Genomic DNA, 15846 nt, shown 5'->3' on the forward strand with positions numbered 1-15846 from the left:
AAGTGACAAGTGCGTGTCTCTTGGTGAGGTGGTTACCTGTGACCTCACATAATGTTTAAAAATGCAAGGCAAATGGTAAAAGTGATGTCAGTGAAAAAAGTAGAATTTCATCTCTCCAGGAAGGAAACCAAACAGAATGAAGTATGATTTTATAAGGGCATTTTCTTAATAAGCAAGGGGCATTTATGATAGCTATACAGCTAGTAGTTTACTCAACGGTGAAAGACTGACAGCTTTGCCCTAAGATCAGGAATAAGGAAAAAATGCCCACTTTGACCAGTTGTATGGAACTTTGTAGCAGAAGTTCTTGCTAAGGTATTCAAGCAAGAACATGGAAGGTGCCCAAATTGGAAGGAAGAAGGAAAATGACCGTTGTCAGTGCCGTCATCTCATACACAGAATCCTATCAGAGCTATGCAGCAAATCTTGCAGAACAGAAAGAAAATTTCTAAAGATTAGTTGTAGAGCCGGGCCTGGTGCCCATGCCTGTAATCTCAAGACTCAGAGAACTGAGACAGAATGAATTAAAGCCACCTGGATACAGAGGGAAAGCTTGTTCTCCGCAAAAGCAAAAGCCAATCAGTTGTATTTGGGTATATATACAATAGCAATGAACAATCTGAAAGTAAAGAAATCATAACAGCATCAAAATAAATAATATAGGGCTGATCCCATTAAGTAACCATTCACCATTCCTCTCCTCCCACCCTACCCAGCTACCAACAACCACTATTTTGTTTTCTGCCCCCTGTGAAGTTACCTATATATCTAGGAAAACAAATGAACATTGATATATATTATAATACTGATTAACTTTGAAAACATGCTACGTGAAACAACCAAACCACAAAAGCCCAAGTCTTGGGGCTAGGGATATAGCTCAGTGGCACAAGCACCTGCCTGGTGAGTGCAAGGTCCTGAGTTCAATTCCTGGTACCAAACAACAACAACAATAAAGGCCAACTCTTTTTTTTTTTTTTTTTTTGGTTTTGGTTTTTCTCCAGTACCGGGAACCGAACTCACAACCTTGCGCTTGCGAGGCAGGCGCTTTTGCTGCTGAGCTAAATCCCCAGCCCCAAAGGCCAAGTCTTGTAATGATTCCTTTCAGATGAACTCTGTAATATAGGTAACTTCATAGGGGGCGGAAAACAAAATAGTGGTTGTTGGTAGCTGGGTAGGGTGGGAGGAGAGGAATGGCGAATGGTTACTTAATGGGCCCAGGGCTTCCTTTTGTGGGAATTAAAATTGTGTGGACCTAGACAGAGGTAAAGTTGCCACAGGATAGTGAATGTAGTGAGTGCCACTAAATTCCACACAATAAAATGGGTAATCTTATGTTACATGAATTTTACCTTAATTTTAACAGGTCATAACATATATCTATATCTATCTATCTATCTAGATATATGTTTTCTGTTTTGTTGAGACAAGGTCTTGCTCTGTAATTCTAGCTGACCTTGAATTCACTGTGTAGCCCAGGCTGGCTCTGAACCCTTGGCAATCCTCTTGCCTGAGCCTCTTGAATGCTGGGATCACAAGCATGGGCTATCCCGGCCAGTTTCAAGTGGCAATATTTTTTAAACATGTCAGTATACTCCACCAAATATTAATTATACTTCAAAATCATTCTTGTAAGTAAAAATATTTGCATTAAAAGTATGGTATGTGAGAATTTGAACATTGTTTCATAAAAATACACATGATAAATATATAATATAGAAAAGGAAAATATTTAACATACATGGCACAGACTTTTCTTCCTATCGTGAGAGCTGAAATCAAGATCTTTACACTGAGCTACACCCTTAGCCCTTTTTCATTTTATTTATTTACTTTGAGACAGTTTCTTGCCAAGTTGCCTGGGATGGGTGCAAAGTTGTGATCCTCCTGCCTCAGCCTCCCATAGTGGTCGGGCTATAGCTGTGCCACACCATGCCTCATCACAGGTATTTCAACAGTGGATTTTTTTTTCTCACGGGGATTGGCTTGCCACATGATTTCTGCTTTGCAATTTATTAAAGGTCTAGAGTGAAAGGTAAAATACATAGCGCTAAAAACGTGTATAGATGTGAATGTATGCCAATGGTGGTGTATGGTGGGGCTGACGGCTACGTAAACTGAAAGCCGCACACAGTTATATCAGGAGAAATGACTAGCTGAGGCAGAGGTGTATACATGCATTTGTACCCATATAGAGTTTTAAAAGCTGTGTGTTTGGAATCCTGACCAGTGTTAAGAGTATGTGTATGAACCTGACAGTTTGAAGCAAGCTAGTGTATCTTTATTTTTATTTGTATCTGTATAAGTAGATGTTCATTGAAGAATGTAGCTGCACACATGTGGTGTGTATGCAACTGTCTTTAAGGTTTCTCAGGGCACACATCAGGGTGTCTGAATTTGAGACATGACAGTTTCCGACAATTCTATTTGAATTTCACTTTCTTTCTTTGTGGCTTTTACAGATAAAATTCTAAGATCATGCTTCATGGCTCAGTCATGAGGATCAGCCATGAGGATCACCAAAAAGTTGAGGCCAGGCCCTGCTACATAGTGAATTTACAGCCATACATAGAGAGATCTTGTCTCAAAAAACCAAACCAAGGCAAACAGAAAGAAACAAATAAACAAAAAACAAAACAAAACTTAGGACCAGAATTTCAGATGAAACTTTTTTTTTCAGTAATGGAGACAGAACCCAGGCTCTTTCCGATAAGCTCTATCGCCCACCCCTTTAATTTTTTTTATTTGGAGACTGTCTCCTTATGACAATGTGAAAAACTTCCTGGGAATCAGAAGTGAAAACGTTTATTGTAAAGCCAGTGAATAACTAAATATGATTTAAATGCAGATGTATTGCATTGTTTCACTGTCTGCTTAGAACTTTGTCTTTATGTATTGCGTGAATAGGAGAAGGAGTAGACATACAAAAGGTTACCAGTGGTAAAATTTTATGATGGCGCCTGTCTCTTGATAAGCATGTGACTATTGTCGGAATCCTTTCAAAGCTCCAGGTCCAAGTTATGAAGGAGAAAATGTAAGAGGGATCTCTAAGTGAGAACAATAACCCACAGACACAGTACAGTCCTGGGAACTAAGGATGGGTCACTTAATATGGGAAAATGCTGTCCTACTTCATTGTTTTTTTTTGTTTTTTTTTTTTTTTTTTTTTTGGTTTTTCTCCGGTACCAGGAACCGAACTCACGACCTTGCACTTGCCAGGCAGGCGCTTTTGCCGCTGAGCTAAATCCCCAGCCCCTACTTCATTGTTAAAGGATAAATCCATGAGGCCAATGTGATCTCTCGGGTTGGAATTTACAATCCTTAGACATCATTTGTGTCACCACATGAGACATTGGGCAGCCTTCAGTCTTGACAGCTCTCAGACACTCCCCTTAAAGCTTCAGCTAAAATAATCCTCTCCTGGGCACACAGGAGTGGTGCTTAGCTCAGTAGCAGTCACAGGTAGTGAGTTAGGATGAGAAACAAACAGCCTCACACCTTAGGTGTAAGCATTTTCTTTTCCTTCCTAGGCATGGGTTCCTGAGGCTTGGCCTGCAATATGTCAACACAATTTGATAGCACGAGGAAATGCTGGAGATGGAATGCTTCGTGAAGAACAACAATAATGGGAAGACTTGGTTGTGTGGAAATTTAGCTCTTCAGAAGCTGTTTGCTGAGGGTGGGTAGTTTACCTTGCCTACCTTCCCACCTTCCTTTCATTTCTTGGGGATAGAACACAGGGCTCATTAGACCTACCTTTAATATCAAATAGGAAGTAAAAGGAAGAGTCTAAGAGGAGAGCAAGTTTTCTCAAGTTGACCTAAGTGCAATATAACTACAGTGTCTAGTGCTTTTTTTCTTCTGGCCAAAACAAAAGCAAAATTACAGCAGAATGAGCTTGCATCACCAGGCTACACAAAATACAACATAACCTGGCATGGTGGCTGAGGCAGGAGGATCGCTGTGAATACAAGGCCAGCCTGGGGTATACAGTGAGTTCTAGGCCAGCTGGTCTACATAGCAAGGCCCTTTCTCAAAAAAGAAAAAAAAAGAAAGAAAAAGAAAGAAAGAAAGAAAGAAAAAAAAAAAAAAAGAAAGAAAGAAAGAAAGAAAGAAAAGCTGCCTTTATTTTGGTATCTATTTCTCTAGGGAGTGTTTTTTTTCAGACAAGAAGGGCGGGAGAGCACTGGAAGATCGTTCTTGTGGCCATATACGGAGCACTACTGCCATCGTGCGGAGAGAGTTTCATCATATCGACTGCCATTACAATTTCATACCTATGAGGCCTAACGCTTGGGCAAAGATCCAGCCTGTAGTGAGATACAGGAGGATAGTACTCTAGCCAGGGTATCCTTGGCTCCTCTAATCCCCCATGAACGACCTGGTCACTGGCGCTACTTTGGTGTAGATACTGAGTGGTGCCCAGGGACCTGGTGTTGACCAGTAGCGGCCAAGTGGTGCCCTCACAGGAAGTCGTGGGGCGGGGCCTCGACCCCTTCCAGTGTGGACCGGACTCTGGGACCAGTTCAGACAAAAGCAGCCTCCTGGGATAACCTTCCACCTGTTCCTCCTGTTGGAAGTGGGAGTTTGTAGGCCGAAACCTGGAAGCAGTGTCAGAAAGAATATTTATTTGTGTAGCATTACTTTTAGTCCCTAGCTTCAAGTAAATTGATTTTCTCCAGGAAAGCTGAGAGACCAATAGTTCTATGCCCTACTCTCTTTGTGACTTTGAGTGAGATAGGTCTTTGCTCTTGGGACGTTTTGTTTGATCTGAGATCATTACCAGCCTAAGTGTTCACGGATGTCATTTGGAACAGGTTTGTCCATATACTCTGACAGAAGCTATGAGGGACCTGAAGCCCAATAGCATTGTGACAACACATAAAGGTTTGCTAACTCTTTCTTCAGGGGGAAGAACTGAGCTAAAGGTTCCCAGAGCCGGCATTTGTCTGAGTGGGTCCACACCAGGGAAGGACTGAAGTCCCACCCCATGACTTCCTGTGATGGCGGCTACAGGCAGCTGCTGTTCCACGATATGCCCCTCATCACCCAGTTTCTACTCTGAGGTAGTTTTCCAGAGTCCAAATCCCTCTTGGAGTCTTAAGAAGGTAAACGAGTCCAGCCTAGACTCAAGCCTCATCCATCTCCCTACAGGCAGGCCCTTCCCCACCCACTCTTGAGAAAAAAGCTAAAATGGCGCCCGATGTAATGAAACTTTTTCCGCACGATGGCAGTAGTGCTTCACGTTTGTACACCAGGGCTGCTCACAGTGGCTTCTCCCGCCCTTCCTGTCCAAAAAAACGCCAAGAAACAAACAATCCTAAAAAACAACAACAAAACCTATATAGAGACAGAGGCTCCAGGAAACATAGGAACCTAGCATTTTAACCAACCTGGTGCCATAAAATCAATTGGCTGTGATTTTGCCTGTTTTTCAGGTGAAACCATACCTAGGCGCCAAAGCACCACCCTCATCAGAAAGGTTAATTGCTCAGAAATTACCTTTTCACTCTTCCTTGCCTATGCAGTTGTATCTTCATTCTATGCAGTTTTCTGCTCAGCACTCTAGGTCCACTGTGTCCCCTATAATGACATTTTCTTTTGGAAAGGGTAAGTGTAAATCCTCAAACCTTAAGGGAGAAGAAAGTGCAGGAAATGTCTTACTTAGAGGACAGCCTCTCTAGTCTCCCCCTGTGATGCTTCGGAAAAATTCTGCCTCTTCCTCTCTCTTTCCGCTGAACGGGTATGCTGTCACAGACAGCCCTCTTCTTTTCTTTTCGAGACAGGGTCTCGCTTTGGAGTTCAGACTGGCCTTGAGCTCACTTTGTAGCTGAGGCTAGTCTCGAACTGGAAACGATCCTCCTTTCTCAGCCTCCCGAGTGCTGGGATTATAGGTGTGCGCCACCACACCCAGCTTCGAGACAGCCTTTTACTAAGGCATCAATACTTAGGACTTATTCCTGCATGTCCAACATTGTCTTAGGGTAACATTTTTCTGTACACTCTTTTTATAATCGATATATGTTCTATGTTGTTTATTTACATTTCATTTAATAGTGCTAAAACCATTTTTCAATATCATTAGTTCCTACTTCCTCAAGTTTTTCTCTTTTTTTGGCTAACTTTATTTTTTAAGAAAAAAATACAGAAACTGTTTCCATATTCATTAACAGATTCAGAAAATAAGGAAGTGCTTTCCAAAAAGAAATGCATTGATATAAATGAATCATAAAAATGAGCACTGATTAATAATTAGAAGCAATTATTTCTAATTCTTTTTCTGTGCACATAAAACCAAATTTTACATTCCTACATTAGAGATTGAATACTGAGTTATTGAATCAGTACACACAATATACTCATTAAATATAACATCTTATAACCTCCAATTAGAGAATGAGAAAGTTTTATATGTTAGAATTTTTATATTAGTTATTTGTTTGACCGAAAAATACTTTAATACAGTGGTCCCTGAGTTCACAAACTTAATTCTTTCCATGATGCTGGTCCCAACTGAATTGGAGAAGAACCATATCAAATTCAATCATTAGGTTCAACATTGACCTTATAGGGAAATTGTGTTCCGTTCTTGTCCAATTAGGTTTACGACCAGAATCCTGGAAAGAAGTTTGTGAACAGACTTACCACTAAGAATTTCTCAACCCATAGTATATACTTTGTCCAATAAATTTAAAAATAATAAAGTTACCCAAATTTTACCTAATTTGAAATTAATAAACATGTTTTAACTTCATTTTCCCTCAAAGAGGAAATAAAAAGGTGACTTACCTAGCTTCTAGGAAATTAGAGGCAGAAGGCATCAACTTCGATGCTATTATTCCTATATTGTAATTTCTTTATTTGGAGTAACTCCTTTATCCATAAATGGCTTTATAACAATATTTTAAAAGTTAATGTAAGAAAACAATATAACAAACTCATTACTGAAAGTGAGAAAGACTGAACCAAATTTTTAAAAGTGAAATTAGAGTAGAAAGCCAAAAGTGTAAAAGTAATAATAAATGAATTCTAAACAGATTCTCTGAAAAGGCCAGTGGAATATATTGAAGTTGTCTTAGTGCATTTGTGATGTGATAACAAAATACCATTGATTAGGAAACTCTTAAGAGGTAACTAAATTATGAAGTACCCCTCACAGTTCTGTGGCCTGGCAAGTCAAACAGCATCACACCATGAGATTCAGCACATGGTGAGGGTTCATGCTTTCCTTCAAAGATGTTGCCTTCTAGGTGTGTCTTCACAAGAGGGAAGGGGCCGACAACTCCTTCCGGTCTCTTAGAAGGGCACTGTCCCATTTATAAGGGTACAGTCTTCATTGCTTGATAAACTCCAAGTGGCTTTACCTCTAAATACCATCACCTTCAGGGTTAGATTTCACCAAGAAGTTTTGGGGGGAACAAAAACATTTCAGAACATAGGACTGCATCCTCTTTGTGAGCTATAAATATCCATTGTTTCTAAATTCCTCAGTGTAGAGCTGCACTTGGTGGTTCACGCCAGTAATTCCAGCATTTGGGAGGCTGAGGCGTGAGGATAGGATTATCATGAGTTCGAGGCCAACCTGCACTGCATAGTGAGTTGAAGGGCAACCTGAACTACATAGTGGCACCTTGTCTCAAAAAAATACAAAACGAATGAATAAATAAATAATTCACTGCAAACTATTTTGTTACATCAGCCCGAAAGGATTAAACAAACCCATTGCATACAGGAATAAGAAATATAATGATTGATATTCATAAAATATTTTCCAAGGTTTGATTTCATAAAATAAAAGAGGGTAAGTTTGAAAAAGACACGTTGCACCTGTGGTCAAGTGAGGATGATGGACCAGTCGTCTCTGCAAAGAACAACTGCAAAACTGGCGAAGACAGACCAACTCCGTCTCTGGAAGTTAACTGGAAACATAGGACAATGGTAAAAGGTTTGTGTAAGAAGGTGGAAATCTGTTGCTTTGGCCTGTGGCTGCTCCCACCTGCCTTCTTCCCAGCTGTGTCTATAGGGAGGTTCTGACAACGTGAAATGAAGATTTGCCTAAATAAAGGCTGAGGATTTCTTGCCAGCTGACTTGTAGCACAAGAAATAATGGTAGGAAGTCCCTTAGGCCAATCGGAAATGACTCCACATGGTGACTTGAATCTCTAAGGACAAATGAAGAGCGGGAGAAATGGTAAATAGCTGGGTTAATATAAAAAGTATATTTTTTCTCTTTTTTCTTATGTTGTTTACAAAAGATTATATAAAGCAATAATTTTTGTTGCTTTATACTCTTAGATCAACACTGTGTTGTTGGCTTCATAACATTAAGTTGTAACTTATATGATAATAACAGCATAACATTAGAAGGATGTGGAACTATATATGGGCAATGTTTCTACATTTTAGCCGAAGTAAATTAGTAACAAGCCGATATATATTTCAGTAAGTTAAAATACATACTATAACTTTTAGAACAACCACTGGGGAAACAACCCAAAAATATAATTTAAAATTCAAAGAGAAATTTAAAAGGTATATTTAGTAAAAATTGAAAAATAGTCAACACAAAAGAATTCTGTGAGCTCAGTGCAGTGACGCACACCTGTGACCCTGGCTATATGGGAGGCTCACACAGTGGGATCGAAGTTCAAGACTAGCCCGGGCAACTTAGTGAGACTGTGTCTCAAAGTGAAATGAAAAGGGTCAGGGATGTAAGCTCGGAGACAGAGTGCTTACCTAGTGTGCTTGAGCCCTTGGTTTAATCCTTCAGTAGAAGGATGGGAGTAGAAATTCAGAAGAACAAAAAATGGGAGGCATACAGAAAACAAATACATAGCAAAATGCCAAATTTAAATCCAATTATATCAAAGATTATATTGAATGTTATGGTTTAAACAATCAAATTAGGGGCTGGGGATTTAGCTCAGCGGCAAAAGCGCCTGCCTGGCAAGCGCAAGGTCGTGAGTTCGGTTCCCGGTACCGGAGAAAAACCAAAAAAAAAAAAAAAAAAACCAAAAAACAAATAAACAATCAAGTTAAGAGGCAGAGATAATAAGACTGATGAAAAGGAACAAGATCCAAATACATGCTATCTGTAGCAGACACATCATAAATTCAAGACACAAAATGAAAGTAAAATGTAGAAAAAGGTGCACCATAGCAATAATAAGCGTAACAGATGGAGTGGCAACATTGATATCAGAAGAAAGAGATTTATGATGGGACTGGAAGACAAGAACCATCACATGGCAGGAAAATGGGTGGGAATGGAGACCATTATATTAAGAGAAATAGGGGCTGGGGATTTAGCTCAGCGGCAAAAGCACCTGCCTGGCAAGCGCAAGGTCGTGAGTTCAGTTCCTGGTACCGGAGAAAAACCAAAAAAAAAAAAAAGAGAAATAAACCAGACTCAGAAAGTTTAATAGTGTATGTTTTATCTTAGACAAGAAATCTAAAAATAAATAAATAAATACACGCATAAATAAAGGAAAGATGACAGGAAATGAGAAGGTACACTTTTAGAGGACAGGGAAAAACGGGAAAGAGGTAATTGAATTGAAAATAATAAAAATATGTTACATGCATGTACCAATCGACCAAAACAAATTTCATTATTTTGTATTACTAATATGCACTGGAAAAGATGACAAATATCAAAAAATTCAAAGAAAAAAATTAAATGTTAGCTGTATCAATACTTCAGAGAACAGAATAGTTGTAAATGTGTACATACCTTTATACACTTAAAGCCTTAAATTACATGAAGCAAAAAGTAGCAGAATTTAAAGGTGGAATAGTAGGGCATTTTAAAACCCCATTCTCAATAACTGATAGAAGAACTAGAAAGAAAATCATCAAGGATATAGAGCACTTGAACAAGAGCCATGCACTTAACCTGACAGACAAAGCACTCCACACAAAGCTTGTGGATACACACTCTTTCCAGCACACATAGTTTCTCTATGATAGAACGTCTGGTGGACCACAAAACAAGCCTCAGTTAAGCTAAAGTTTGAAATTATGCAATGCATGAATGGAAATAAAATAAACATTAACAGAAGAAAGAAATCTCAAATATCCACAAGTATTGGGGAATTATACAATTTATTTCCAAATGCATGACGAGTCAAACATGAACTCATAAAGGAAACCGCAAAATATCTTAAATAAGATGAAAATTAAAATACCATATCACAATTTGTATTTTTCTCAGTTACTCATCAGATAAAGGACATCTAGAATATTGGACCCCCTTAAAATAAATGACTCAATCAAAATATGGGCATCTGAGATGAGTAGACACTTCTCAGATGAAGGAATAGAAATGGCTAATAAATACATGAACAAATATTCAATACTACTGGCATTTTAGAAATGTAAATGAAAACAATACTGAAATTCCATCTCCTTCTAGAAAGAATGGCTATGATCAGGAAAACAAATAACAAATTTTGCTGGGGCTGCAGGAGAAAAGGAATCCTACATTGTTGGTGGAAATGTAAACTAGTACAATCACCATGGAAATCAGTATGGAGATTGCTCAAAAAATTAAAAGTAGAAATTCTGTTTAACCCAGTTATTCCCTTTTTAGTTGTCTTTCCAAAACAATTAAAGGCATCATATTACAGTGATACATGCGTACACATATTTATAGCTTTATAATTTCTAATAGTTAAATATTGGAAACAGCCTAAATGTCCATCAACAGATGAATGGATAGAGAAAATGTATTTATATACAGTGGAGTACTACTCTGCCATAAAGGATAAACTCAAGTCATTTGTAAGTAAATGGGTGCACCTTGAGAATGTAACATGAAGTGAAGCAAACCACATAAGCTTAAACATCACACAGTCTCTTATATGAGAACTCCAATATACTGTATAAATAAAGTGCAAAATAAAGATTAGATGGTAGGAAATAGTGAAATGGATCTTTGGCGTGAGGGAAGGGAACTGAAGGAGAAGATGAAAAAGAGATTAATAAAGAAGAGAGGATTGTGAAGTGCTACATACATCCACCAAGTCCCTATTAATGGAGGGGTCTGGGAAGTGCAGGGAGCAGGAGTGGGAGGGATTTTTTAAGAAGAAATTGAGAAATATCTTGTACCTTTGCCAACTCCCCATGATGACCATAATCATAACACATTACAAGCATGTACCAATAAAAATACAAAATTAAAGCAAAATGGATGGAATGTAGTTAAGACAATACATAGAAAAGATTTTACAGGTTTTATGTTGGGTGAGGTGGTATTTGGGAGGCTGAGGCAGGACGATCCAAGTTTGAGCCTAGCCTGGGCAACTTAGTGACTTAGTAAGACCCTGTCTCAAAAAAGAAAAAAAAAAAAGAAAAGAAAAGAGGCTGAGGATGTATGTAGTTCAGGCCCTGGTTTGAATCTCCAGTTCCCTCCCCCTCAAAAGATCAAAATTCATTTCCTCAAGTATGAAATGTTATCCTCAGGTCCAATGAGCTACATTCCCAGTCCTTTTTCTCTTAATTTTTTATTTGAGACAGGGTCTTGCTAAGTTGCCCAGGCTAGATTTGAACTTGGGATTCTCCTGCTCAGTCTCATAGAGTGCTGGGATTGCAGGCATGTGCCACCATGCCCAACTAGCCTTACCTTTGATATTAACCTATATTTGTCTTGAGGTCTTCACCCAACTACAACAGTTGGCATTTAAGAGCATAGAGACTTCTCTCTGTTTTGCCAATAAAAGAATTCAATGTCCTCCTGAAGCAAGAGACTAGGGCACGGCAAAGTGGCTGGGGCAACTGGGCAGGACCTATCAATTGCACAGATCTGTTAACCGTCGGTACAGAGAAGCAGCTCCTGAGCTGGGCACCTGATACCCATCTTCTGACATGATATAAGCCAAGCTCTGTACTTGATACCAATCTTTGACACAGATCAAGCCAAGCCCAGCGCCTGATACCAATCTTTTAGCCCCTTGTAGGCGGCTTTTTGATGGGATAGCCTGGATCTAATGTCAGAAAGAAGATATAAAGGACTCCAGCCACCGAGCTCACCATCACTGTCCTCTTGTTCTTGTGGCAGCCCACCTTGTGTGTAGGACGTATCTTTTTTTTTTTTTTTTCCATCAGAGCACTTTTTTCCTTGAGCACTTCTTTTGTGCTTCATTTTCTTCTTTTTTGCCCTAAACTTTCACATTCACCAATTGTTCTGAGCCATTCTTGGTATGGGACAGTAAGAGCCAGGAAAGCACTGCCGCTCACTACAACACCAGTGATGCTTCTATTTTTCATTATAATAATGGCCAGGGAATAAACAAAATAAAGGTATCTATGTTGGCCTATGGCCACTGGTCCATTAACACTTTTATCAGAGCACTCAGAACCGAAGATCCTGTCCTTACTTTAGAGGCCTTGAGACTTGTAGTGACTGGCACCAGATAACACAAACATACAAGGCCTGAAAGTTAGTTTATACAGAAAAGTCACAGTGCTTAGCAGCTACAATATTTGCAGTGGCATCTGAACCCTATGTACAGACTGATACTGACGCAGTACTTAAAGAGAAATCCGCCTCGAACTCTCCCCTCTTCCCCTGTAGCTAGAACTTCTCGTTCTGGTACAGATAAGATTAGCAACTACGTTCTCTAATCAGAGTTTATGTTATTTTGTTCTCGCAGGATTCATAAGGCTCTGTTTTCCTTCAAGGCTAAGTTATTAATTGCTCTGTCTTGCTTCTGTATCTTCGCTTGCCTCCCCACCTCCCCCAGTTTTTAAAGACCAACCTCCTCAGCAAAATGTTTAAAACTAGAGCCTTTTCTTTGTTCTGGTGCTCAGCCATTGTGGACATCACAAGGTCAAGTCGAGCTGGTGTACACCTAAAACCAATAAATCCTTTTTCCCCATTGGTCTCTCTGACCTCTTGGAGCCTGCAACACTGTAAGAAGCCACATCTTTACCAGAGGAATATATGAAAGTATTAGAATAACACAATGGCAATACACTAGGACAGACTGAAGGACACAGTTTTTGAAAGAGCTAGTGGCCTGGCTCTTACCCCTAATGGCTATATTTCCCTGAAAATAGGACCAGATCTTAAATTCATTTTTGCTCCAAATATGAAATAGGGCTTATTTTCAGGGGATGTATTATTTTTTCGTATATAACAATATACATTTAGTTATTTATGTATAAAAATCTACATTTACTCATGTACAGAAATTTATACTTAATCAAATACAGTCATGTCATCATCATCTGGAACAGCATCATAACTCTCCAAATCCCAAATTCCAGCCTGAATTTCTGGCAACTCCCTGTCCTGGAGAACCATGGGCCCCCATATCTCATGTCTAGCAATAGACATCTCCTTAAATGAGCACTTCTTATCCGCGTAGCCTGCTCGTAGTGCTTTGGCAGCAGAGATGTCTGTAATTTATCCCATGAATTCTTCACCCAAGTCACAACTTTTTGCAAGCTGGGCTTCACAAAGTTTCCATTCAATCAAGTGTTAAGTGAAGACTTCAGAGACAGGAGTGGCAGCAAAAAAGATGACAGTTAAGAACAATGATTCCCACAAAAGCAATGAAAAATTGCAGACACCAAATTTAGAAAATGTTTATTTCACACGAGGGCATTAAGTACACCCATTAAAACACATGACACTAATGTAAATGAATAATATCCTTAGTGATTACCATAATGAGATAAGTACTGGCGTTGGTGTTAAAGTTCTGTTTTCTACTTTTCCCCTGTAACACCTGTATTGTATTAACCAACCCCTCAAATCATGGAGCTGCTTTTCAAAAAAAAAGAAACGAAAAAGCTTTACATGGTATACCTATTTTTTGTTGCTCAGTAGCACACATGGGAGCGTAATCCAACCAAGTGGACTGTCAGATTTTTGGCATGGTATTACTAATGGACAGAATTGCACGGTGAAGAATTACTTTTTTTTTTTTTTTTGTCTTTTTGGGACAGGGTTTCACTGTGCAGTTCAGGCTGGCCTTGAGCTCACTTTGTAGCCCAGGCTGGTCTCGAACTCTCAACAATCCTCCTGCCTCAGCTTCCCAAGTGCTGGGATTACAGGTGTGGAGTACCACTCCCAGCCTCTTTTTGTTGTTTTTATGTGTTTGAATTGCTGAATACATTGTTAATCCATTAATCAGTTGGTCATAAATTGTGATTAAAACTATCCAGTGATTGCTTTTTCTTTTTCTCTCTCTCTCTCTTTTTTTTTTTTTTTTTGGTACCAGGAATCGAACACAGGACATTGTGCTTGCCAGGCAGGCGCTTGTGCTGCTGAGCTATATTCCTGGCCTGTCCAGTGATTTCTTAATTGAAAACTACTGTGTGAAACATGTTGCTCCAGAGAACTAGCATTCTAAAAATAACAGGTTAGCTGAAGTCTTTTAAAGTACTGAATTATATGTCAAGCAATAAAGTGAATTTGAGAATATGAGTAAGGCGTGTTTTCCAGGCAACATCGGTAATTTCTTAATTTGCAAATCTCTTATTTTAAGAGTTGGAATAGTTTGAGATTTTGTTTCTATAAGTTTTCTTATATCTTCTTCCACCACATAAATGCACTGTTTAACAATTATAACGTATAATTTTTTAAGTCTTTTGTGAATTTGATTGAGAAATTGATGGACATGGTATATTATTTGTACTAAGAAATAATTTGACCCGAGACATCTTTTATATTTGCATAGGATTTTTTTGGTTTATCTTTTACTATCTTAAAGTTAAAGGTATTTGTCATAATTATAAACAAAATTAGCCTGTATTAAAAGATATTTTTGGGTACTCTATTCATTGCTCTATTCTGAAATTTTGCAGGTTAATTAAAATGCCATGTTATAGAATATTCCAGAAAAAAATAACTACTCTTAACACCAGCTTTCTAAATTTCAGTGAAAGTTCTAGTACAGAATAATATTACATACAATGAAAGCACTGATGAAACTTTGAAAGTTTCTTGCTATAAAATATAAATTACTCAATATCTAAATCCCAGTTAGGCGTGGAAGATCAGTATTAACATTGGATTTTTGTGTTTTATATTTGTTTTAATGTTCAAATGCAAATAAAAAAACTTAATATTTATCAACAGGCTTTTAAAAAAGTAAATCTTAAAGCATTAAGCTTTATTCATATGTTCTTCTACTTCTTCAAATCACTACAAGAAATGACTTGTATATTAAAAATTCTCTTAAAGACCCAAATCTATTTTGTAATTTCCTCAGAGACAAATATTCTGCAAAGTAGCCCTGAAAATCTATGCCTTTTATTGTTTTTAAGTTTTAATCTGAATAATAATGTGTTCAGTCTTCTGGACTGCTACCACATCAGTCCACTGTGATACCAACACATTCCCTTGTCATCAGATATTGTCTGCAGTGTGTTCTTTCATTGGGTATTTAAAGCACGTACTACATTGTTATAGTTGATTTAATATATTTGATTATTGACATCAGACCATGAGAATGCATGAGATCTTATACTACATTTACAAAGCATGAGTTTTTGGTTGTTTTCTACCCTTCTAGGCTATACATCAAAAATAAGATGGTACCTGTGTACCTGTACGTAAAACCAAGATTACAGCTGGGGAAAAACAACATAAGTTCGTGTAGGAAAATCCCAACATTATTTTAACAGTAGTGTTTCCAAGTAAAATAATAGAGCCAATTTATATGTAACTTAAGTGGAATTAAGCAAAGGAGAATGCTTTGGGATTTTTAATATACTACTTTTGGGTATAAACAAACATCTCATTTAGCATCATTGTGCTCAGCTTTGAAAAGAACAAAAATTTATACTTTTGTGTATGTGGCTGGATTTTTTTTTTTTTTTTTTTTTTTTTTTTTT

The 15846-nt window shown here is 38.2% G+C and overlaps 1 long non-coding RNA gene across 5 annotated transcripts in view; it reads left to right on the forward strand.

Annotated features, from left to right (window-relative positions):
* Positions 1–15846, forward strand: part of LOC102029614 — a 73303-nt gene that overhangs the window by 41392 nt on the left and 16065 nt on the right. For 2 of the 5 annotated variants that reach the window (XR_263578.2, XR_263577.2), the window contains one exon: positions 3531–3994. This is a non-coding gene — a long non-coding RNA (uncharacterized LOC102029614). Of the gene's footprint in view, positions 1–1843; positions 1947–3530; positions 3995–7776; positions 8938–15846 lie in introns of those variants that run through there. The other 3 variants (XR_001237114.1, XR_001237112.1, XR_001237113.1) reach the window with 3 other exon arrangements.

This window comes from Chinchilla lanigera, unplaced genomic scaffold (genome assembly GCF_000276665.1).
Source record: "Chinchilla lanigera isolate Chin_1 unplaced genomic scaffold, ChiLan1.0 scaffold00072, whole genome shotgun sequence".
In the NCBI taxonomy this organism is placed as follows: Eukaryota; Metazoa; Chordata; class Mammalia; order Rodentia; family Chinchillidae; genus Chinchilla; species Chinchilla lanigera.